The sequence below is a fragment of the Oxyura jamaicensis genome, chromosome 4, assembly GCF_011077185.1.
Source record: "Oxyura jamaicensis isolate SHBP4307 breed ruddy duck chromosome 4, BPBGC_Ojam_1.0, whole genome shotgun sequence".
NCBI classification, from domain to species: domain Eukaryota; kingdom Metazoa; phylum Chordata; class Aves; order Anseriformes; family Anatidae; genus Oxyura; species Oxyura jamaicensis.
In genome coordinates this window covers 46,321,460-46,347,293 of record NC_048896.1, presented here as the reverse complement: position 1 = coordinate 46,347,293, position 25,834 = coordinate 46,321,460, and the positions used below count along the sequence as shown (strand labels likewise).

The window sequence follows — 25,834 nt, the reverse complement described above, 5'->3', positions numbered from 1 at the left end:
AAGCTGTTTTCTTTCTGTAACTGGTAAGTGTGGCCTTTGAAGGGGCCTAAGGTCCTACCGGTATATCAGGAATTTAGGAGGCACAAATAGCTAAAACTGATGGAGCCTGCTCTTCCTGATGTTCCTGCTGACAAGAGCTTTTAAAGTAGTTTTAAAAAAATGCTGTGTGTTGTAAAATATGTTAATCTGCAGTAAAAGCATAGCTTTGGGCTGAAGCGATCATGAAACTTTTTAAAGTTAGTACAATTCTGGAATTTGAAAAAAAGTTTTTTTGTACATCCTGTGTTATTCATATCTGTCGTACCATGTATGCCATTGGAATGCTGGTAGGGTTTTGCATGTGTGAGTAAAAAATAATTTTATCCCTTGCATAAGTAACTTTATTTAAGATATCCTTCTTGATAAACTTGTTAAAACAATGTAAGCTTGTAGTAAACTTTGCCCTTGGTTTTTGTGAGTAGATTTATGTAAATGTAATGTCAGGGGAGACTAAAAATGGGCAAAACTGCATAAGCACAGAGAAGCTGACTGGTGCAGTATTGCATTCTCCTAAAACTCTTAGCTCACTCTTTCCAACTGAAATTTCAATTTGTTGCTGATAAACTATCAATGGTAATTGGACTGTTTTAAGAAAGTTAGCTATCTGCCAAAAGATCAAATTTTAGTACTTTTTCTGGCTAACTTTTTAAATTCAAAGATGACACCAGTAAATATTAGTTGATTTACTACTCGGTTCATTATATATTATTCCTCTAGCTGCGAGCTTATATGATGGTCAAGTTCACAAGCTGTGTTTGTTTTACTCGTGCTCTTCCTCTTTTTATTTATCAAAGGATTACACAGTAAACAGCAAAAATTCTTATACTGAACTTGTCTATGCCAAATTGCCTTTGTATGCCTAGATGAAGTTATAATCGCATGCAACTATGTGCTGGAGGTCTCAGGGCTGTATTATAGATATTTTTAGGCACAGAGCATATTTGACCTCTAGCAGAAGCATGTGCAATCACAGCAGCAGGTAGGCAGTGCCTGCACTCTCACTGCATGCAGCCAGCTGCCCTTGAGCATCCAGTGCACTCCCTGCTGCGTGCTTGCTCTTTCTGTGCTTGCTGCTGTGACAAACTCCTGCTTTTCCCCATGCCCCTGTACTCCATTAGCAGTTCTTGAATGCTCTTAGCATGTAATAGAAGTGTTTCTAGTTGCCCAGGGTATTTTGGTGCACCAAAACTAAGGCATGGATTTATCCAAGTTAGCTTGAAATCAAATTTTTTAGTATTTCATTAAAAGCATGATTAATCTCAAAAGCTAAAATAAACACCCACAACTACAGGAACAGGAGACTGCAAGTGTGGGCTATTGTTTTTTTCTTTTATTTTTTAATTCAGGTACAGATTTTCTTTCACATCTAGGCTGGAATTGAAGGTTGTTTCTCTCCTTTTGGGATCTAGCCAATAAGCCCACTCTTTCTCCCCCAGGCAGAGAGAATACCAGTTTCCTTGGCAGTGGCTACCAGCTATTGCAGCATACACAGTCCTCAGGTCTCACAGTGTTACTCCTGGACTTGAGGAAACCCAGTTCCTTAGGGTGTTTAGTTCCTGGTGCTAACATAAATGAGAGGTGTGAAGCTTTACTCCTGTCAGTGTGCCTCTACAGGGCTTTCAGCTGCACCACAAATGAGCACTGACAGCTCCTGTGCTTGGCACAGGGTTACCGACTTGCAGTGGGCAAGATTGCTTCCGATCAGGCTGCCCAATACTTAAAGTCAAGTATAAAGCTTCCCTGCAAGTTAAATCTTATTTTAATTTGTACTTGTATGATTATGTTAACTGGGATTAGTGCAAGTAGCTTACTGCTGGCTCCCAACTGAGATCAGGCCTGATAGCAATTAATTATACTGAGAAGGAAGGGTTGGGGAGCGTCTGCTTTCAGCCCTGCCTTTGGGGTAGACTGAAGCAGTGCTGCCCTGTGACTGCAGGCGTGCTAAATAAGCACGCCATATGGAAGGTGCTGCTGCTGGTAATGCCACTTCCTCTGAGAGCTTGCTTTTGGGGAGCTTCACAAACACTTGTTAACAAATCTCTGGAATAGGCTTCTCCTACTAATGCTTAGTGTTGTTGTCTGTGATTTTGTGGTTTTCCTAAATCTGTGCAGAAAGGATGTCTTCTTGCAGAGGAAGTCAGTGTAGAAATGAGGTTATTGATGAGGCCTATGCTTGGATGTCCCATTATATAAGGAGGACGCAGTGAAAATGCAGACATAAAAAAAATAAGTTCCTCTAGTGTCTTGATATTCAAATATGGGTATATATATATAAATTGCCATCTATTGACAGAAACAGCTGTCTTGTGTGAGAATACTTACTTAGTTCCTTAACTTTGTCCTTATTTCAGTCTCCCCCACTAGTGGGGGGGGGGAGGGGTCAGGGGGAAACAGGACAAGAAAACTGAGACAAGTACTTTTAGCCAGTTTGATATATATATATATATATATATATATATATATATTTTCCTTGATTTCCTTTACTTTTAAAGCCTGGGCTCAAACACGTTTCAATGGGTTCTTGATTTTAGTAAATACAAGTCCAAAACTGTATATGTATTTTAGAAATTCTTTGAATATCTAATCTTATAATGGGGTGGCTTTTGGAAGTGGCTTTATTTTTTGCAAGTGGCATAATGCCAACTTCTAACTGCTCTTGTAATCATCACTGCTTGTCCTTTTTTCTGGTGTAAGTAATGAGTGTATAGCTAAATTGTGTCAAGATGCAATGTATTTCTTTCTCTACTGCTATTTCAACCTGTCGTTACTGTAATGTGTTATACATTGTGATATCCACTGTGTAGTCATATCTCACAAAGTGAACAATTGTACAGAGGAGAAATATTTCAAAATTACATGGCCAACTTAACAATCTGTGTATGGGAACGTTCAAATTTTGCTGCTTCTCAGCCTTCATATTGAAGTGTAATTCCCAGTTCTGCTTAAGTGATCTTTGCAGGGGGCCTTGCAGCCACTTCAGTAGGAGCTACAGCCAGAAAACTAACTTGGCCTTTCGCTGTACAGCCCATCTGTGAGTTATGCTGTGGCTGATGAGTTATAATTACCTTTTTCTACTGAAACATTTAGAGATTTTTTTTTTTCTTTTAACTGGGAATGTATTTGCAGAAATATCTCATTCCTAATAATGCGGTATCACCAATGTTGTGACATTTTTAGATGGCCTTGGCAACATATATTGCAGATCTACCTGGTGTCTGAACTGGTAGATTTCACTGTGCAAGTAACAGGCATGCAACACAGTCTGATGCCAAATGACACTGCAAGGTGAAAACCAGAAATGTTATGAATAATCCAAAATTCTTGCTAGCATTTATGTGTCAGGGCCTGTGGAAAAGTGAAGAAGTCTGCAGGATTAGAGAGGGGTGTGAAACCTGGAGTGAATGAAGAAAGGACAAGAGGGTATTTGGAAGCAGCAATAGGAAGCCTTTACTAGAAAGGAGGAGGGAAGAGGAGGAGTATAAAAATGTGAACAGGGAAAGAAGATGTGGAAGCATGGAGGAGGGAGCAAGGTTCTTTGAAAAGGAAGGAGATTTTATTATTTTCCTAACTGCTGACTTTGGTTAGCTTTTCTAGGCTTTTTTATTTTTTTTTTACCTTATAGCTTCTTAGTCCTTCAGTTATATGGAACTATTGATGCATTATATTTATTACTATATTTATTATTATATATAATTTACAATATATTATAAAAATTATAAATATATACTATATTATATTCATTTATAATACTTAGTATATATGAGTGTGCCCCAAAATAAAGAGCAATAACGGTACAAAATCAAATCCTTACAAGTTAGGAAGTGCTGATGGTCCTTGACCGTAACCAACCCCACTTGTGTATGAGTTGTCATAGTCTTTAGTTATGACTGTATCCTACTGTTCGTGTGTCAAGAGCACCTTCAAAAATAACCGGTCAGCATCAGGATTAGTGAATTTTGTTCAAACAGCATTATGCAATTCTTACGGTAACTTTTTAGAAAAAGCTTCAACTTCCTCACCTGATCTGGCAATCTAAGGATAAAAGTAAAGTTGCTCTATTTCCAAGGTACAAATAGTTTTAGATGCCAGCATGTGTCTTTAGAGAGAGTGTAGCTTGCTACACACTGACAATTGACTGCATTTCTTCCTATTAAAATGTCATTACAGAAAGTTACCAGGTTTCCTTACCAAAAGAATATAAAAAAAACTGTTCTTGAACTGTTCAAATGAACTGCCTTTTGTAAATAAGGGTGGTGGTAGGGGAATACAATGCTTTCTTTTTCAAGCAATTATCAACGAAGTCTCTCACAAATAACTATAATCAACCTTTCTGGCATAACTGTGCGTGAGACTGACTTACAGTACAGTAATATTCCAATGACAGCAGAAGCATTTTTTGTAGAAATAACTCAAACGCTCAGGGAACTTGGTGGGGATGGGAGGGAAATCAATTTTCACTGTAATGGCCTGCTAAGTCCTCTTGCAATCCTGTTTTTCTGTCCAAGCAACCTCTTCCTTCCCTTCTCCATTTTTTTTTTCTTATAAAGTACAGAGACCATTTGTATCTTTTATTTTTCCCCTCCTTTTTCTCTCTGGGTTTGCCAAAACCCATGTGTTCAACAGGCTTTAGTCATTGCTGTGGGTGGCACTTTCATAAAGATGTTATTGAGTTAGAATATCTTTGAGCTTCAGCTGTCAGGAAAATGACTCTTGTTTCATGAATGTAATCATGGTTTTGGCCTCTGTCAGCAATCCTCAAGGCTACTCAAAGGATGCAATGCTGAGTTGCCAAGAGATTTGTAACTATAATTGTTAATGGCAGGTTCCATCAAGTAGAAAATGAGAGTCCATGCTATACAAAGGCTTTGATGTATAGGCTAAAATCTATGCTTCCATAGCATGGAAACATAGCTTATTGTGTTTGTATACTACTCATTCAGAGTTTATTCTTAAAAACAACAACAAAAAAAAACTAGAGCTGATGATAGTTTTCATTTTTTGGTGATATTTCATTTCTGATGAAGTTGTGGACTTCAGTCTTCTGAAAATCCAGCACCCGAAGCTGATGGGTTTCCATGGGTACTATACAAGCTTTAGCTGGCAGGTCTGGAGCAGTCTTGTATTTATTGTTGTTGCACCTGGGCTCCTTGACCTCCTCCCCTCCCAACTGTTATTTACTGAACTATATTGGTGGTAGTGGTAGTGTTTTGTTTTTTTTTCTCCTGCAAGACTGTCTATTACCAAGAAGACACATAGAGGAACAATATCAAAATTCAAAGGTAAAAAAGTAATTTCTCTGTGAACATATTCAGTGATTAAAAGGGATTTCATTTTCCACAGAAAATTACTGTTCGACTACAAAGAGTAATCTCAGGAACAAGCTGAAAGACCTGTTATTCTGAAGAGACTTTTTTAAAAAATGGCCAAGTGAAACTGATTTTTTTTTTTCAAATTTTTAGTAATTAAGACCCATATTCTCTTATCCCCTAACAACAGGAATATTAGTGGACTTGAAAATTTACCTCCTATGTTTCACACCCCCTGCCAAGCTTACAAATGAATCTGCTATGCTCTGTACAGGCAGAGCTGTAAGAAGTGCTACTGCTCCTGATTTTTTTCTTCATCTTTTTGGGAAGATCTACCTGGAAAGAGGATGGAGAATGAAATTAGACTAGAGGTTACAAAAGAATAGAAACACTTCCTTGCAAATAACAATACTATTGAGCTGCAGTACAGCTCAATAGCTTTCCTTACTAAGGAAAAGAGGAAGATTGAACAATATCTCACAATAAACATTCACTATAAATGTAGCCAGGACAGCAGCCTGTGGCCTAGAGATGGGCAGGGAACTGCTTTGCTGTTGAGGTTATAACCCAAGAGGAGGTCGGGCAGCTTCACTTCACTGATGCTGCTTCAGGCATAGGGGATGGTGAAAAAATACTGGCAAATAGTATTTGTTTCACATCCCTGTGTGGTGCTTGCTCAGCACTTGGTCCAAGTGGGACGAGACAAGTGTGCTCCGGAGTGAGGCACCCTCCAGCAGTGTCAGTGCAGCATTCCTGTGCCATGCTTGCCAACAAGCTATGTGCTTGCCAACCAGGTGTACAAGGCTGCCTGGATTCCACCTGGAGCATTAAAAGACAAGCCAAGAGGTGCTGGGTTAGTAGGAAGATCTGCACACAGCTGCTCTTTGTGCTTGTTTCACCAGCGGTAGAGACAAAGCATTTTCTAACCTGAAAGAAAGCAACTTGTATAAGCAGCAGAAAATAGATGACTGTTACTTAACCAGGGGAATTACTGTCCAGCAGAGAATGGTAACCTTTCAGCAAACACCTAGAACAATCAGTGAAGAAGTATTTCCAGATTTGTGCCAGGCACCTATGGAGGTGCTGTAGTGCCAGCCACTCTATAGACTTTCACCTATTAATAGGTGCTTTCACCTATTAATTTCCATTGATCAAGCACCATTTCATCCCAGCATAAGGCTGGTCTTTCTTACCTGCATTTCTAATGTAGTATGTTCACAATATATCTATGCGTTTTTTCTTAAAGAAACCATTTCAGTGTTTTCACCCTTACAGCGTGTGTGTGAACCACATACACCCTTGCTTTTACTCCGTGTTCTATATGGGAGTTCTGCTTGTAATCAGTTGAACACGTACTGTTCCTCAGTCTAGGTTAACCTAAAAAGCTTTAGGATATCCTGGTACAGCGAGTAATAATGCTTAAAAAATTAAAATGGTCTTTTTTTTTTTTTTACACTAGTTTTTGTAATGTTTTTTTTTTTTTTTTCCAAATATTTAGTTGAAGAAGCAAGCTTCTACTGAAGACATGAATTTGTCTTTTTAATAGTAGAAACTTACCTACAGGCAATAGTTACCACTCCATCCACAAAATAACCACTTACCATAAAGAAAGCTGTTGCTGCCAAACTCCCACAGTTAGTTGTGTTTTTTTTTCAGGGTGCACATATGTAGTATCTGCTATACTAAATATCTGTGTTTTGACTGTAGGCTTATGACAAAACGTCACATAGGACATTTTGCGTGTATCCTTCCCAGCAGGTTCTTTTATTTCAAATACACACCCATGTGTATTAAAAATAAGTTGTGAGCTTCTCCTATAAAATAAGTTAATGGGTAGTACTGACTTGTGCCCAGTTCTTCCTTACAAAGAACCAAATCTTTGGGTTGGAGAATGTGGAGGAACTTGTTACTGCTCTTAAGCTCCTCTGTGCTGAGGGCAAGCTGGAGGCTGCCTGCTGCTGAAGGCCTTCACGTGGCAGCCATTTAAACCCCTTCAGGAAGAGTTCATGGTGCTGACTGGCATTAGGGCAGCCTGGTAATGTCTAGATGCCAAGATGGTGACATTTCCTTCACGCGGCTGTTGGTAGGATCTATTTTAACATTAGGGTTTATTTGCTGTGTGCAGTTGGTGGTTTCCCAGCAGTTAAATGTAATAGCTCTCTAATGGCCTCTGCCTGCTGTGGTGGTGTTGCTTGCTATGAATGAGGCCCTTGGGGAAAAGGGACTTTGCCAAGACTTCTGGATGTGAATTTATTATGGAGTGGGAGCCGATTGTTAAATCAGAGCTGGTTTGGTCCGTTCTGCGAGGTGCAGAGGAAACCCCTGCTGGGGTACCTGGGATTTTCCCTGAAGAGCAGTCTCTTGCACCAGGCCAGGAGCTCAGTGTGGGACTGACACAGAGCCATGTCTCTGGGCGGAGGGGACAGGGCCGTCCATCTTCTCTGCAGGGCTGGCACTGGGACAGCTGCTGCTTTTCTCAGAGGGACTGTACAGCTGCTGGGACCTGAGCGAAAGGGGAGGCTTTGCTCATGCTGCTGGGGCTAATCCTGGCTTAGCACTCCAGGAGGCCTGGACACTAACAGCTGAACATCTGTTCGGCTACCGGCACTGCTGTCACTCTGCTCTCAGTGCTGGGGAGGCTTCAGATATGTGAACAGTGCCACCTCGGGAAGCAGTGCTTTAAACGTGAGTAAAGGCTTGCAGGTAATTAACTTGTGCAAGCAGTTAGAGCCTGCAGAAGATCGACTGGTGGGCTTGTGTGCCCAAGTTGTCCTCTGACCTCGGGCAAGTCTCTTGGCCTTCTGCTGCTTCATCAGTTGCATCCTTCAAGTGTCAAGTCTTAATACGCTGCTGTGAGGTAGGTGCCTGTTCATGTCTTTAAAATACTAGCGTGAATGGTAATGCTGGCCTGACTGGAGAAGCTGAGCCAGACACCTCAGTGCTTTGCAGAATTGCTGTCACCCGCTCTGCAGGCACTGCCAGCCGTGGGTTTAATTGCTCAGAAATCCACTGGGGGCTTGATGCAAACAGCTGCCTAGAAATTAGAAAAAGGAGACAATCTACTACTGAAGTCCTTTTTAAATGTCAAGTCAAACTGCTGGAAACCCCCAAAAGAAATATAGTGCAGAAGGTTAAGGGCATGAAATAGCAGATTTGAAGCAAGTATTAAATTTTATTACTAAAGGAATTGGGCTATGCAGTGCGCATAAATTTTGAACTTTAAGTCCATCATTTAACTTTAATTTAAATTTAACCTGCTGGTTACCACTGTTGTCCCCTCCCACCTACAGTAGCACAAAAAACCCACAAGGTAGTTGTATGTAGTAAGATAGATGATGCAACTGCTGATGTAACTAGGAAAGCTACTGGAAATGAGCCTTTCTTTCATGCTGCACCTGTGCCTCTCTGAGCACTCTGTGTCAATATATTATCTGATTAATAAAGCTGTGAGCTGGAAAAGACACTTGAAGGAGAGGAAAAAAAAAAAGCTATTAAAAGCAGCAAGTCCTGGTTCTTGTGTTGGTATGAAAGTCCTCCCTAATGCTGCTGAAGGAAAGTAAACAAAGCAGGGCACGATAGCAGCTCCTGCAGCTGCTGGCTGAAGGTCCAGCCCTCCCCTCTGGCCTCAGTCAGCCCTCATAGCCCCTTCTTGTAGCAGGGATTTGTGCAGTGTGAGCAGTCATCACCTCTTTGTGAAGATGCCATGGGAGAATAAAGGGAATGAAAAAATAAAGCATAATGTTGTTGGCAAAATAACCCCTGTAACTTTTAAAGAAATTCAGTGGGATAAATGCAAGCACTGCTTGCAGGCAGAGTACCGGAAGTATTATCTCTAGGTGTGTGCCTGTAACAGGACTGTTAGGATTTTGTTTTAAATAATAGAACAGGAGGCCTGGAGAGGTGCTAGTGTGAGCATACTGGTTTAAACTCTTGCCTACTGAGGGCCTGGAAAAAAAGTTTAGTATGTGGCAAGGGGAACATACACGTGAAGCACCAAACTGCACTCTCTGACTTCTCTTTGAACTCTGTGCTTAGTGCTGGTCATCTCAGTTGAGGAGAATGCAATGGTAGCACTGAAATACAGCACAATAGTGGCCTGATTTTGAAGTTTCTCTTTTACTAAGGCATTTCACATCAACTTGCTCATAAGCAATCCGGAATTATAAATGTTCTTCCCCTTTGCAGGGTAATTTTGATTGTTAAAATGGAAGCATTATGGTTTTGGGCAAGGTCAGGAAGAAGGCAATGTGATAGCAGGGAGCCAAACCACAGCAGCTACAAGTTAGAAGTAGAGAATTGCAATAACCTCTGTTAAACTATTGCTCTTTTGAAATGCAAATAAGACCAGTGATCAAAGAACCACAAAGGTGATCTTAATGAGCTCTCCAGTTGCTCCTCAAGCAGACTGATCTACAAAATAATTCTCGCTGTGCTGTATGTATTTGAACTATTTCTTAGAAGGGCTAAGCAGTATTTTCCTTCTGCTATCTGTTCTTCCTGCAGATCTTTTCTGATGTTAAATTACTTACCTAGTCAGACCCAGAGATAAAGCATTCAAACAGAAGTGATGAGCAGACTCTATCAGAGCAAAAATTGGCATTGATTTCCCAAGGAATATGTTCACTGGGGATGGCTTTTCCACCAAAGGAAGGGCAAAATCAGTTGCTCCTTTGTAGGCACAATCGGTACTGGACACTCTTTAATGTTACTTTAACTTCATGAGAAGACATTAACCAGACACTCAACGCTGCTTGCCATGTGCGTGCTGAGGGTTGTCCAGTTGAGCCAAACAACCTGTAGCCTGCAGAGGCAGAAGCTGGCCCCAGATCCTGCCAGGATCCTGCCGGCACTGCTGGGTTCAAGCACTACAGTTGCCCTCCCCTCATGCAGGAAAGCTGCAACTTGGCAGCTCAGCCTGTGGACTGTCTGTAGCACTGCTGCTAGGGAAATCAGTTTTTCCCACTAAGGTATTTTCCTAGAAGTTGTGACTCTTCTGACTTTTGTCTCCGCACCTGGGCTTGCACAGGTGGATGCCTGCCTTTTATCTGTCTGACTGCTCTTTTACAGATAGATCTGTCAAGCCTGGAATCTGTTGAGACTCTTACATTGGCACCTATGATCTGGTGAGGTCATCCTTATGTAATTTGAAAGGTTGCTGGGATAAGGACCATCTTTCTTTTCTGTGTGTTTTATAAAGCCAAGAGGTACTCCTACACAATACTGTAAGACGGCTGGTGACATAATGTGATGTTAGCAATGTTCTGGAAATCATAATGTTGTCATCTTCACACTTGATCTAGCAGCCTTCTCCCTGTAACACCACTGAATGCAAGGAACAAAGAAGTGCTGTCATAAAAATTAATGAGAAAACTAATTCTGTTTTGTTTTATCTCTGTTCATGTTTATGAACTTACAAACTAGAAGAACAGAGGTGGTATGTAATATCTTACTGCTGAGGTGATACCCGTGATAGTTTTTTAATTGCTTGATCCTATAATGTTTTGTGGAAATAGAAATATATAACATGATAAATATATTTTTTAAAGTGTCAAGGCAACAATTTAGCATGTACTGATGACTTACCTTAAGTCATGCCAACATTAGAAGTTGGATTTCTGTAACGCAGAATTCCAGACATCTGGGATGGTCAATAGGTATTTATCAGGGGCTTTAAATTCCCCACTTGGATGTCTTCCATTTTGGGGGGTGTTTCATAGGAATGGTTATTAATGCAACTTTTCTTGGACATTGAGTTTGAAGGATTACATGCTGAAAACAGTTCATGTTTGTCTTGTGTACTCTTTCCTCCTTTCATGTTCATTGAGAATGATGAAAGGGTATGTGACACATTTAGATAGCCAAAAAAAAGTGCTTCCTGATGTTGTAATAATTAAGGTATGATGCTTTTATTGAAAGGAGAGGCATTGTTTCAGGAGCAAGGTTATAGGATTTTTACATTCAAGTAGTCATGCGGATAAATAGACCCGGCATATTTCCTTCCAAATAGTAATAATACACAGGTCACACAAGTGAGATTTTTACTGGTGGAGGGGGAAAAAAACACTGTTGGTGTGTGTCCATGAGGTTGTAGAAGTAGCACAGCCAGATGCAGTGAGTCTAGACGCAAACCACCTGATGTTTGGGGATGCGGTATTGTATGTGTCTTGTGTGAAGACAGTAAATCATACTACTGCACAACATGTTTAAATATTTGGCACCTCTTTGCTGACAGCATAAACCCAAGCTTCCTTGAAGGCGGTAGTCATAACTAAGCTGTGAGTGCTGCTCAGGTATAAGGGCATTTTCTCTTTTGGGAGCCATCCAGAGCTTGGATGCTTATTCCAGAAAGCTGTCAGGACTTCAACAACAATGGCATCAGTTTGGGTAGCTTGCAGTTTCATTAGCCAAGCATTCCTACAATGTACTGTATTATTTCTGAGTGTTTGTTGTTCATTTAAAATGCAGTTGTGTTGACAGATTTCAGGGTGCCGCGTCTAAGCGGCTCTTCAAAGGTCAAGTCCTTCCAGGCGGTTTTCTTTAGGACTGCATGACTTCTGACAGTAGGAGAGGGGTTTAATAACATGAGAGAAGAAAGAATCTTCATTTACCTTAAGACAGATGTGAGCACAGCAACTAAGGCATTCCTCTAGGCTGTAGCAAAAAAGGCTTCAAGTCCTTGTAGCAAACTGGATGCAATGGAGGATCTCTGACAAGAGTCTTTAGTGGCAGAGCATCACCTGCTCTGGGCTGGGAGAGACCAAGATACTGCTTTCTCCCATGTTTCATTAAACAGGAAAATACATCTTGCCTATTGTTTTCCTTGCACTTCAGCCTAAACAGCAGTCATACCCATATAAAAATGGGTTCTGACCTGTATATGTGTGTTGGGTCTGTCTGGGATGGAGTCACCTTTCCCTGCAGCAGCCCACATAGTGCTGTGCTCTGCACTCATAGCTGGAACAGCACTGGTATCACTCCAGTGTTGTGTCTATTGCTGCATAGTGCTGGCACAACATCAGAACTCCTTCCAGGCCCCCAAGAGCCAGCAGGCTGGGGGTGGGCAATTGATGGGGAGGGGACATCACCAGGGCAGCTGACCTAAACCAACCAAAGGGATATTCCATAACACCTGATGTCACACTCAGCAATAAAAGGGGGGCTCTCATGGGGGAGGGTCTCTCCTGAACAACCAGTATGCGTTTTGAGGCCCTGCTTCCCGGGACGTGGCCGAACATCGCTCGTTGATGGGAAGTAGAGAATAACTTTTTTTCTTTCTCTCTGTGCTTCTGCGCGGCCTTGTTGTTTCTTTTGTTTCTCTTTCTCCCCATTCCCCTTTCCTTAATTAAATCATTCTCATCTCAAACCTCGAGCTCTTTGTGTTGTCTTTTCTCCGCCTTCCTCTTTGAGGAGGGGAGGAGTGAGAGAGCGGTTGTGGTGGAGCTCGGCTGCCCACTCGAGTAAAACCATCACAATATGACGTATATAGAAGCTTATAAATATATATTCATTTTAAAGTAACTGCTGTTTCTTTGGAGGGGGTGCATACCTGCTTTATTCTTAACCCCTTGGTGATACCGTCTGTTAGACTCTTTGCTAATGCCAGCTTGAGCCTAACAGCTCTTTACTAGGCTTGCTTAAAAATAAATAAATAATAAACATAAAGAGGTGGCATGCCTGTGGTTTTCCAGAAGAATTGGGAAGTGTATGGATGAGGTCCTACTACAGTGATGGAAGAAATTTTTCCAACTGCTTAGAGGAGTTCTTAGCCTGTGAAATTTGTTATTTAAGAAGGGAAAATATTTATGTATATCCTTGACAGCTGTGAGAACCAGTGAGGAGACTGAGGTAACTTTTTTGGAATGAAGAGTGAAGCACGAAGCTGCTCTGTTAATTTTTATCATTCTCATTTAAATAGAGTTGGGTATTTTCTAAGCTAGCTGAAACCAGCTGTGGGATGTGTAAAATCATGTTTATTTACAATTGGTCCAACAGCAAGTATTTATATTTCAACTACTGAAAACTTGTCTGATGTCTCTCTCATCTTCAAGGCTATTTCACTTCCGATCCAGAATTTGAAGCCTAGGCGTTTTCTCTCAGTTTGACTACTTGACCATTTTCTTTTTGCTTCTTTTGTTTAAGAAAATGCTGTTTGCAAAGTATTTGCAAAGTATTTTTAGAAGCTGCCCATATGGTGGTGTGTTGAGTCATCAAAACCTGAATGAGTAGTTGGGCAGACTAAATCTGGATGCTCCTTTTTTCACTCATTGTATATTGTGAGGTTTAAAGCATGTGTTAGTAAGCATTGTAGTGTGATGCATTTTTGCCTCAAGACACCAGCAGGATTGGGGTGTCCTTGCCCTTTGTTCTGGATAAATACAGATAAAATGGTTTAAGATTATCAACTATGGGAGAAAACCCATCAGCTGAGATTTACAACAGAGAAGAGGATACAGAAAGAGCGGCAAATTTAATTTTTTATTAATTAAGTTCTTATGCCACTACACATCAGATTTGTGCCTTGGGTTGGTCGTAGCAGTGCACTGCGTGCTCTTACCCTTCTCTTCATCCCAACAGTTTCCACAGCTGCAACTGGGCCAGGTCAGCCCTCGTGCACCACTGAACAGCAAGACTTCCCCATGCTTGTGTTGTTTTTGTTTGTTTCTGTTATTTAAAAACAACCAAACAAAAACACAAAACACCTTGACAGCAGAGGTGTGTTATAATAGACAGTGGGTTGAGTTCACTCCATTGACCCCAAGTACAGCACACTGCTTCATGTGAAGCAATTCAAATGCTGCTGAGTTCAGTAATCTAAAATAGGGTGTTCTGGTGGTTGAATATTAACCCCACAGCACATACTGTGTATTGCTGACAGAATCGAAGACCAACTTCTCAGCTTTCAAGATCTCCTTGAAATCATGGAGAAAAGGTTCCCTGATGAATAGCAATGGTTGCTATGACATTAGAGATTAATATCAACACATATTTGATAAATGACCTTATCACTGTCTAATTTCCCGCGTGGAGCAATTATCGCAACCTCAGTAAGCTTTCCTGCTAGTGCTGTTTTCAGCTTAGGACACTCTGACTGTGAATCCTCCGCAGGATAGTAAGGTTTCAGCACAGAATTCCTGCAATTTGCTGGGACAAAGAATTGAGATCACGGTATTTAGAGTAAGAAGTTTTGATGACAGGGCGAACATTTTGGCCACTGGAAAAGAGGGAATTAGGTAAGAGTGTGAAAGACAATGAGACAATTCCTTGGTCTGGATCTGAGGGGCAGGGAGAAACCAAGGGTAATGACAAAGTTAAGTTGAGGCAGGGGTAGATGGGGGATAACATCAGCGGAAAAGGTGAATAAAGATAACAGAAAAGCAATGTTTCCCTTTATGGTACTTCTAATTAAATAGGCAGAAAAAGTTGATGCCTCGTGCATGGAGAAGACTTGGAGAAATCTTTAGTGGTCCAGTGAGCTGAATGGGGCTAACTAATAAAAAATAACAATCAAAATCCATTAATTATGTAGCAGATTGCTTCCAAGGAAGCAACACCAAGCAAATTTAAATGCAAAAGTATTGGGATAAACCTCAAAAATAAGATCTGGTTAATCTGGTCAAGTCTGTTATTTCATCCTCTGTGTTATCTTAATCCTCCTTCCTTCTGTTGAATGTCTTCCTGATGTCTGTGCTAAGAGTTTCCTTGGTTCTCTAGCCTCCCGACTGAGGCTACTGCACATCATGATGCCACGTGTTTGTTGGAGCTTATGAAATGGTTACCTGAAACCTCTAAGTCATTAGTAAGCCTGGCTTAGAGTCATTTATTTTCAATGAGATTTTTATGGACTCTCTAATTCTGTGAGGAGCTGGGCACCAATCACAAGGACACAGCAATTTGACGGGAGAAAACAGAAATAAACATTCTAGGACTCAGATGAAGGAGGGTGTTTTATAGACCTTGATTTCCCAGTGGCTTGAGTTTACAGCATTTCCATTCCAGGAACTTTATTAGAGGAGAGAAGGTCTTGATCTTTTCATCACAGATGCTGCAAGGAACGGCTGTCCGGTCTCACTGCCTGTCCGCTGAGAATCACAGCTACATGCCCTTTATGGTGCCTTCCAAGCTGCCAGCTTTTGATAACTTCAATTAATGCTTATGTGAAAGCTATGTTGATCTATTATAAAGAATTCCTATGGAATTCTGTCAAAAAGGCTGTATTTATTGATTTTTCACTAAAACCCCTACACTTCATGGATTTTTTGAGCATTTTCTTTTCTGCATGAGAATGCCTTTCTAGCCACAGTGTAATACAGCAAATGACACGAGCATGTTATTTTCATTGTGGCTTAAAAAGGGTGTCTTTAAAAATGCTGTAATTTAAACCCAACTATAGTTTCTCTGTTTTATAGTACTCAGTACTCTATAAAGGGTAATGATCAGTTACTATGGGAACGTGTATGTACATACATTCACTTACACACATAGAGGCTAAATAGGGCCAGAGAAGGCCTAAGCTCCTGTTGGCAATGACATGTAGATCTATCCTTACGGCTGAAAGGGGATCCGTGTGAGTGCTGGTGTGGAAGAAGTGCCATTGTGTATGAAAGATGAGACTGTCACAACAGATGCGCATTCACTAGCGGCATTTGAAGTTGGAGGCCTCCTACTGATGTCCAAGCGTCTTGGTTTGGAGCAACCAACCACGATGAACAACAGCAGCATTGAGTTTAGGACAGACCAGGCACTATTTATCAGTTGTATTTCCTTGTGTGAAGAGTTGATTACCCAAGACAGGTGGCTATTTATATGCATAGTATCTTCAAAGGTATTTTTGGTAGGCCTTGGCTTTTGGTTTTGCCTATGCTGTCATAGGCTGCGCTATCCAAAGCACTCCTACTTGCTGTCAGTAACTTCCTGACTGGCAGCTCTTGTGATCCCTGTAGTGACCATCCACCTGAAACTAGGAGCTCAGGGATCAGTGAAGAATGGGACTGCCTGCCCGAAAGATCAGCAAACGCGTCAGGAGATCCAAAACAATGTCAGGTACACAAGTGAGGGTAGAGCTCTAACAGGAGGAAGATGGAAAAGAGACACTCGGGAAATGAGAGCTAGGGCAGACAGAAGAGCAGAGGCAACAGGGGGTCATCTCCAAGAATAAAGAAAAATATACAAGTCCAAAAGTTGGCACAGTAAAGTGTTTTCCTTGTCGGGAAGGTAGGGAGCTTGAAAGGCCTAGGGATCACAACTTGTCAAGTGGAGCCCTGAAGCATGTGCAATCCCAGCTGCAGAAATACTTAGGAAGTTACAGGCGCCTAACTCTACTCAAAATGCTGTGCACTTGCCCATATGATTTTCCCAGTACTATTTTATGTACCCGGTGCTCTTGAATGTCAGACCAATTTTATCTTTTTTTTATATTCCACGTCAATAAGTGGAAGAAACTGGGTCAGAATGTTGCTGTGTATTCTGTGATGAGTAAATTGGGCCTTTGCGGTGCCGTATAGGTCATGGTGATGAAGTGACTTATGTCAGCAGATGCATTGTGAGGTTGGACTAGGTCTTGAGTATTTTTTTCACTAGCTGAAAACTCTGTGTAATTTTAAGAGCCAGAAGAGTAATTGTACTCTAATTACTGTCAATGCAATTGTATGTCTAGGGTAACTCTGCCCTTAAAGGCAGAACGCTGCTGGAAATGGGACGCTTCAGTTTGGTGAATGGTCTGTAATGATGCAACCAAGCAAATCTATTGGCATATTTAAACCCTTCAGGCAGGTTTGCTGGGTCGCTTCTGCAGCTGTTTTATAGACTCAGATGATACCTCTAGACAGTACCTGTGAGTGTGCATCAGTCATCTTCAATCAGGAAGAAGATTTCATAGTGCTTTTTTTGCTATCTGTTGCAAGGTTTTTGAGGAAAAACTCCTTATTCTTCTGCAACAGAGCATGAGGGGTACAGGAGCACATACAGGACTTGCAGAGGAAGATAGCACATGGCAAAAGCCTGGGGAAGTCAGTGCGGGAATACATACTGAGGCAAAAACCTCCAATTGCAGCATTACTGTCTGATCAACCGACCAGACCCTTTTGTTTTACAAGAACATAGAGCTTTGGTTTTAGCCCACACATGGAAATTTGAAATACATCTACCTGCACTTCATCCTTTATGCTAGTGGATTGTCTGTAATTAGAATTTAAACAGTGTGCTGTTCCTTTGACCAGACTGCTCGAGCCTTTGCAAACTGCTGTGACAGTGGCGGAGGCAGTATATTGTACATGATAACAGGTCATGCAATGTGCTTTATGAGCCCAACCCAGGGTTTTTGTTTTTTTTTGGGGGGGGATACTGAATTATTTGGCTACCTACCACCACTGCAAGTTTGCTGTTTCTCCTTTATCATGACTTAATAGGGTCTTGAAAACTCTTTTAACTACTGTATTTCTGATGGGTTTGTCTTACAGCATCATAGCACCAAAGCACAAGAAAGGCAGGCTGTTTCTCTGTGAATCTTGCTTTATTCTGTTTAATGAACTTAATCTTTGCTTCTGGCTGCCTGCTAAGAGCATTTGAATGGTACATCTAAGTAGTCGTCCATCTGTTTACCGAGAGTCTCCTGAATTAATTTAGATTCTGAGAAAAATTAGTCCTGTCTGTAGGGTTCTTTACTCTTGGTAAGGCTCTCTTCAGCCTTCTAATGCTGTCTCTGAGACACAGACTTCACTGCTAACCCAGTGCAGTCAAATAATACCTTACCAGTGGTATCAGCAGCAAGATTGAACCCTCATCATTGCTGAACAGAAATTACCCTAATAAGGACTATAATATAAGTCTGTATTTGCTGCATGTTTACATATATAATGTTACAGCCTAGACAGTTTTTCCACCAGAAAACCTCTTTGCTCTGATAACAATGAAGCTTAATGAAAGACAAATTTCTGAATTAGGGTTTTCATTTACAAGCTTTACAAGTGAGCTTTTCTCCTAAGTTATTTCATTGTAATTTATGGAGTACTTTCTTGTGTGAAGTTTGGATGATGACACAAATATTTATTGGCGGTAACCTTGGCCTAATTTATTATTTACCAACTATCTGGCAGAAATTCTATGTTGTAGGCAATTTTCATGAGGTATGATTAATCAATACCAATTAATCAAAACCCACAGTCTGTTAATTCCAAACGAAAATAAAAATAGAGAGGAGCTATCAAGAGACTTATCAGAAACTGAAGCTGTGTTTAAACGTTCTTGAAGAGTAATTGAAGAGAAGCTGGACAAATAATTTTATTTGTTATGATTTGAGCATATTATTGCTAGCACTACCTGTGACTGTTAGAACGGTTTCTCCTCACTTCAGAACATTAACTGATGTTCCAAACTTCAGTTTGCTCAGATGCAAAACTAGATTGGTCTGTTGATAGCTGCAGAAATCAGTGGAGTAGGAAAATTAGTGCCAGAAAGAGCAGGTATTAAAGTTCCCCTGGAAAAAAAAAAATCATTTTAAACCACTTTTCATCAAATGCCATTTAAGTCAGTCATTTCTGATACAAACCTGAGCCACGTATTCAGATCCATAGCGTACGTATGCCAGGATTATTAAGCACTAGGGACTTCTTCACGGTAATTTAGCAATTCATTATCCTTCTCTAGACCCCTCTCTGCTGGGATGCAGTTAACTGACTGTGTGTGAATGTGATCTTAATCTGTTGCAATGCAAAATAAAATGTACTCACACCATTGACTGCTGACAGCAATGGAAGATGACTTGCAAAATCCATGTAAGGAAACTCTGGTGTTAGGATCCAGAATGCTTGACATCTGTTACCTTGTGTGGGGTGGACCACAAACAGCTGCAAAACAGCTTTTCTTCAGAGCGATGGTGGTTATATTCACCTGTCCAATGTAGCCCTGTGGCTAGAAGCATGAAGAAAAAAAAAACAACTATGATGCCTCACCCATGGATACAATAACGTACGTCTGAGAAGACCATCACGCTTTTAACTGCTTTGATGCTTCTGTTTATACCTGTGCTTAGGGACATGGTTTAGTGGGTGATACTGGTGGGGAGGAGATGTTTGGACAAGATGATCTTGGAGGTCTTTTCCAACCTTTATGGTTCTATTAACCATTTGCCTTCCCAGAGTACTGTATAGAAATACCTGAACTTCAGATGAGCTTGCTTTGATACTGAAAACAACACAGTTGTATTAATTTTTTGCTCTGCTTCTCAGGTGGGTAAATTAGCCATGTAACCTGGCCCTGGTTGAGTGATCTCATTTAGACATGAGATACAGACCTGGGATTACTTTGCAATGGCTTTTCCAAAATCCCTGAGTAACTCACATTATGTACATTCATTTCTTAGTTCTTGTGCTTAACTCCAGTTTAATTTAGTTTAACCTGCTTCCTAATTATACCAGAATAATAGTATCTTATTATGGAATACAATTTTCTATACACAGATTAGGAATAGCTGTTATATTTGCACCCCATGCTACTCTAGCTTACCCCAGCTTTCAAATGTAGGTCAATCCTTTTACCACTCCAAACCTCAGAAGAGGCATCTCTACCATTTGGAAAGGCAAAAACCTTAAATCAAAGAATTATAAGGTGATCAAAAATTCTGGCATCTTCACTGAGAATGGGAGTAGAAACAGTTATGTGGGATTGTTATCCTGAAGGGATGACTAATGAAAACATGGGCTCAGAAGTAAACTATCCAGAATTCAGCATTTGTGTAAGCTAGAAAATACTTCATAAACAGCTGAATCTTGGAGTGTGGTAGATATTCATTAGGGTCACGGTAAGCTACAGATCAAAATCCTGCCAACTGCAACCAACAGTGATGTGCATATCGACAAATAGCACATTTAATACCAGCCCACTGGAAAAATTTCAACCATATTAATTCTGATAATGTTTGCCTGGAATAAATGCTAATATTCTCTTAGCAGCAGATATAACTTAGAAACAACTTAGAAGATACTGGTGAAATGACTGGGCAAAAATCGTAAAAATAGCTTGCTGAAAACACGGTAAAAAGAATTAACTTTCCTTATCAGATAGCCTGAGTTCTTTCTTCTGTGAACTCCAGAGGCATAAATGTTTTCAAAATTGATTAGAGAAAGAAGGATTGTAATTCCGTATATATGTTAGTCAGCAGTCAATAATGGAAGGAAAAGGTATTTGGCTGGGCAGATCTGTGGTCAGCTCAAGTATCTCACACAACTGAACGCTAAACTGTGGAGCTCTTTGCTACAGAATATTGTGGATGCTAGAAGTGTACAGGGCTCAGACAACTTAAAGGACAGAGGTTGAGTGTGGGCTATGATGCACAAAGCCACTATGTGGCATGGGGGTCATGGAAGACTGGGAGAGTATTTAAATACTGCTATCTGTTGTGACTCTTCTGGCACACAGACATCAATGGATGTCTGATATTGCCCATCGCTGGAGAAAGCACACTAGAGTAAACATCTTTGGTTTGTTGTGATATACCAGTGTTACATTCACTGGACAGCTGATGTAAGGATCACTGATTCAGAAGCATAATATTTCAGATAACGAGTAGGGAAAATTAACAAAGAATAGGTAGAGGGAAACAAGAAGCCCAGCAACGACATGTGTCACTGTCCTACACCGTAACTTTGGATGGGTTACACAAAGTGGATTTTGCTGTCTGCCTGGTTTTCTCAAAGTTAGAAACTTTATCTGACGTTCCAGATACATGATTCAAGTTGAATTAAGAGCCAGTAGCTTGGAATAGTTCTCATTTTTCTGTGCTCATTCCCCAGGCTGCACTAGTACTGTGATGCCCATAGAGGGTAGAAATCTGGAGCTCTACTCCTGACAGCAAGCAGGAGGCACAGTGGGCAGAAGGGATTGGACTTGTAGCAGCCCTGTACACAGAGGTGAGGAAGTGACAGGCTTCCTCTGTACAGGCTAAGTTGGAGGTTTATCAAAGGAAGTGAGGAAACAAGGCTAATAATTGCACTGGGACCATCTTCAGTTTCTAACCACAGCTCCTCACCAGGGTATCTCTGAACAAGTTGATTAGGTGGCTTCCTACTGGGGTGAGGCATCTGTTTTCAAATCTGGCCCAAGTTTCTCTTATTTCTTCATTTCTTATTTCTCTTTTGGAAATCATAAGGACGCATTTATTCATATCCTATAAAAAAAATGACTTTTCATTGTTTTGTGCTTCATAAAACCACTAGCACAAAAGGGGATCAACTGGATTTTTAATTATTGCAAAATAATATTGTGGGAAATATGTTACCACCTGAAACAGAAACAAATCTCCCCTTTGCCAAGCAGGAAGACATTTGGCAGATGGCTCTTTGTCAATGGCCTCAGACATGACCAGCACATGCTCTAAGATAATATGTTTACTATGTACGCAAGACCTCTTTAAACCAAAGTGGTATGGTCCAAATCACACATGAGCAATTACACTTTCAGGGCTCCCAGTTAACAGACCTCTGCATCCAGCCCTGTTGCCAGGAAACAGCTCTTATTTTTCCTCCCCTTATTTTTGGTGTCTGCCTCTCTGCTGCTAGCTCACTGCCAGTTTCCAGGGGCCAGCAGGAAGAACTCTTGTAAAAGGAGCAAATCAGCCTGATGCAGGCTGGGGGATCCACTGATGGCAACATGCTGGTACGGAGAACTTTTGACCCAAGTTTTTGTTGTAGAATACCTCCATAAAGCATTTTTGTCATTACGGACTGAGCGGTCTTGCTGTAGAATAAATGGATGGTTACGCTTATCCTTAAATATTTAACACTTACTAAGATTTTTTTTTTTGTAAACAGGAGATGATTTTAGGTAATTCAGGTGTTGATGGAGGTATGCTAGTAGTCATTGTCTTCCATCAGAAATGCATATGATCTGGGACAAGCTGCTGAACGGACAAATCAAAGTTAAGCCTATAACTAAATGAGTAAAATATAATGCAAACTGAGGCCTTGCAGTTCCCAAAGGGAGTTTAAATTAATCAGAAACAATCAATAAAGGAAACAAGTAAGTTTCAGGGCAGGGGGATCAAGCAATAACATTGGTGTCAACCTCATGCACGCGTGAAACTAAGAATATATAAAATAACACAGATAGTAATGTATGTACCCTGGGCAAATGCACAGATGGCCTGAAAACCAAACCAAGATCCTGCTGGTAGCAATTAGTGTGCACTGCTTCTTTACTGACTGGCTAGAAAAAGCCTTTCAGCTGGAAGCACTTGAAGACTAGCCCTCAGTTTGCTGTTAGGTTATCTGCTGAGCCCTGTAGAACCAATGACCTCGGCATTTGCTGCTCACAGGGTTAACAGACAAATGATGAGGTGCTTTCCACAAATGCCAATGTGGCCAAAAAAAGCTGAATCACTTATTCAGCAATGTTTTTTTTCTGGCCTAGCCAAAGAAGCCAGCATGCCTCAGATTGGCCTGGCAATCCATCATCTCTGTGAGGAATTGAAAAGGAAATGTGGTGCAAGGCAGCATAGTCATGTTAGATCCATCACTGTCAAAGTCCAGGTGGTTGTAAGATACTGAGCTACGAAATAGCTGCAGAAAGCCAATATATGCCTTAGTAGACCATCAATCTCTTTCTTATTTTCCAGTAATATATCTCGAGAGAACTGGTCATTGCACAGCATTGAAGGCCTCTTGAGAAGCACTGGTTGTATTCCAGTACTGTTGGCTCGAGCCCATGAAGTTAAAAGTACTTTGAGCTCAAATGATTCTTTGCAGCCTAGGCTAATCTGAAGGTAATGGGTGTAGGCTGGGTGCTTCACAACTCAACAGCATTTGGCTATGAACAATTCCTGATTTAAGTGAGCCAAAGATACTGTTAGGACAGAAGATTAATTGAATTGTTCATTATTTATACTACATTCACATCTATGTACTCTAAAAAGTGCCACTCTTGTTGTGCTTCATGCTATTTATAAGCACAGAAAGGTGCTATCTCTGTCCCGGACTTCATTCTCTTTAAGGCAAAGTCAACAGACAAAGGGCAGAAGTAGAAATGAAAGTTGAGTAAGTTGAAGTAACTAGCTAGGGTCGTACATCAGACCATTGAAATGTCTCCTAATTTCCAGGCTTCTGCTGTGCCTGAGGATTTGATGTAGGTTGCTGACACACCTGAAAGGGATCCTAAAGCAATGACACTTGTCACAAAGCCTGAGGGGGTTTGGCAACAAACCACCGTGCCTATCTGTCCTGCAGTTAACCAGTTGCATATTTATTCCCTTGAAGAAAAATGGGGAGGAAAGCAAGCAGCCTATATAGCTGCTTACTTCTGAGACATGATACAGGAATAGGCAGTTGAGAGCTCATCACAGCAGCTGGGGTAGCAAAGTGTTTTGGGTGATTGCTCTTGCTAGGTATGCAGATGGTCAGGCTTGGCTGGGATGGGACAGAGGACTGGGACCAGCAGATAAGCAGCACCAGATAAATTAGCAATGAGCACTTGTAGCTGTACTACCTTTTTTTTTTTTTGTCCCACACTATTTATTATTCTGTTCACTGTGCTGTAGGGGCTTGGCCTGGAGGTGTGTAACGGTGAACTAATATTAAGTCTGTCACAGAGAAATCTAAGCTGTAAAAGAGCTGCAGCTATTTTTGTGTGGTTCAGGGATGTGTTGGAGGAAAAAAATATGTGGTAAAATCTACTTCATTTTAGACTGAATTCAAACAGATTTGGAAGGCATCCAAGGTGTCAGATCGATACAAACTAATGAAGGCTAGCAGACAATTACAGCAAGAGTGGCAATAAAATTTCTGGCTTAAGTGCCAAGTGAAAACAGACTTCTCTCAGTAGCTCCACTGAAAGAAATAATCCGTTTCTAATTAAAGAGAGCTGGAATGGAAGTGTGCGATGTAATGGCAAATATCCATAGCAGAGGCATCATCAGACCTAAAGCCTAAGTGGGTAGTACGAAAAAAACCTTCTAGGTCCAAACACTATGTAGTACAGGAATAGAAAATGAAATGTGCCCTTGGAGAAGTGTGTATGTAGAATATGATCCATACTGAAGTATAATTAAGGCTTTGTTCAGCTTTGTCATTAGCTCTTCTAACTTGAGTGCTAAAGTATTCAAACTTGACAGTGAAATAAAGAGGTAGGAAAGGACATTTTAGCACTTGTGCCTTCTGAAAAGAACCTCACAAACAGAATCCAAGTTTGTAAATCAGACAGGCTCCAGCTATCAGGATTGATGGTCCCTTCACATCATCGCTGGTAAATGAGGATCCCAGAACATCGTCTTGGACTGCGGTCATTACCTCTTCGGTAATCAGGGAAAATGAGGCCCTTAATCTGAATTAAGGAAGGTGCATATGTTAGTGCTTCTGGCCCAACAAATTCACGTGTACGTGATTTAACTCTGGTTTAATCATTGTTTTCATGGCTGAATGCATCTCTCCAGACAGCAGAGACTGGTTATGAGGTAACCCAGACTTCAGCCATCCGACAGGACTAGCAGATAAGCCAGTTTCACAAGCAATGTCCTGTATTCCAGTTCAGTGTTTGCTTCTGAAGTATTTCACAGTATTTGGGGCACACTTCAGATAATGTTATCCCTTGCTGCTTGTAACATAATGCTCTAACTGTGATCAATTTTACTGTGGTTCAGACATTCCGTTCTCTCTGAAGCATACTGGTACCAGCCCCATTTACTAGGCAGAGCTCAGTCTTTAGGCAAACAGATTACGTTTTAGAGGCTCAGTCTGACATTTGTTTTTGAGTAAGATGTTAGTACGTACGTATGCCCTAGGTCTCTCTGCACAGGGCAGAAACAGGCTCAGTGACACAGTAATCCAGCTTTTGCAGAAAAGTAATATTCAGAGACAAGTAAGAGAATCAAAAACTGACCTTAAGGAGTCACTCAGTATGAAAAAGATTGAAATTACCTGCAATAAGCAAAGTCTGTTTATCCTTATAGGAGATGTGATGTGGAAAGCTTTCCAAACCACTAAGCCTCTGATGGTTATTTGGCCGACTTATGCAGGTACTTGGCACTTTCCTGTTTCTCCCCTATCATTGTCCTGCAGTTGATGTCGGTCTAGATCTGAGTGTTCTTGTGAGGGATGAGCTCTCACAAATGTCTGTGAAGCGGTTGAAGATGTTCCTGTTCCTGTCAGTCTGTCCCTCAAAATTCAGTGTACCTATTAAGGGAGGCAGGCCAGAGGCATGGGCCCAGACATCACCTCCACTGTGCCAGTATGCCTTGTTTAACCTATCGCTGAAAGTATGCTTGATGCTAAAAAATAAAAAGGAGGTTGCAAACCGCAGCAGCTGAGGTGTGGGTGGGCATGGCTCTGTTTTGCTGCCCTTGCTAGGCCATGCAGCAGAAGGCCGGGTGAGCAGTGAGGGTGTGTGGGCACCTTATGTCCGCACTGATATTGGCTTCGGTGCATGCCAGCGTAAGCCCTGGTGAAATCCTGATGCTATGCTTAGTCAAGAGTCCCAGTGGAATCATCTACGTGCCAAAACAACTGCAG

The 25,834-nt window shown here is 41.1% G+C and overlaps 1 long non-coding RNA gene across 1 annotated transcript in view; it reads left to right on the top strand.

Moving 5' to 3' along the window:
* LOC118166567 overlaps positions 1–25,834 on the top strand; it is a 176,205-nt gene that overhangs the window by 96,180 nt on the left and 54,191 nt on the right. Inside the window, exon 3 of the long non-coding RNA XR_004750584.1 lies at positions 21,131–21,247. This is a non-coding gene — a long non-coding RNA (uncharacterized LOC118166567). The remainder of the gene's footprint in view (positions 1–21,130; positions 21,248–25,834) is intronic.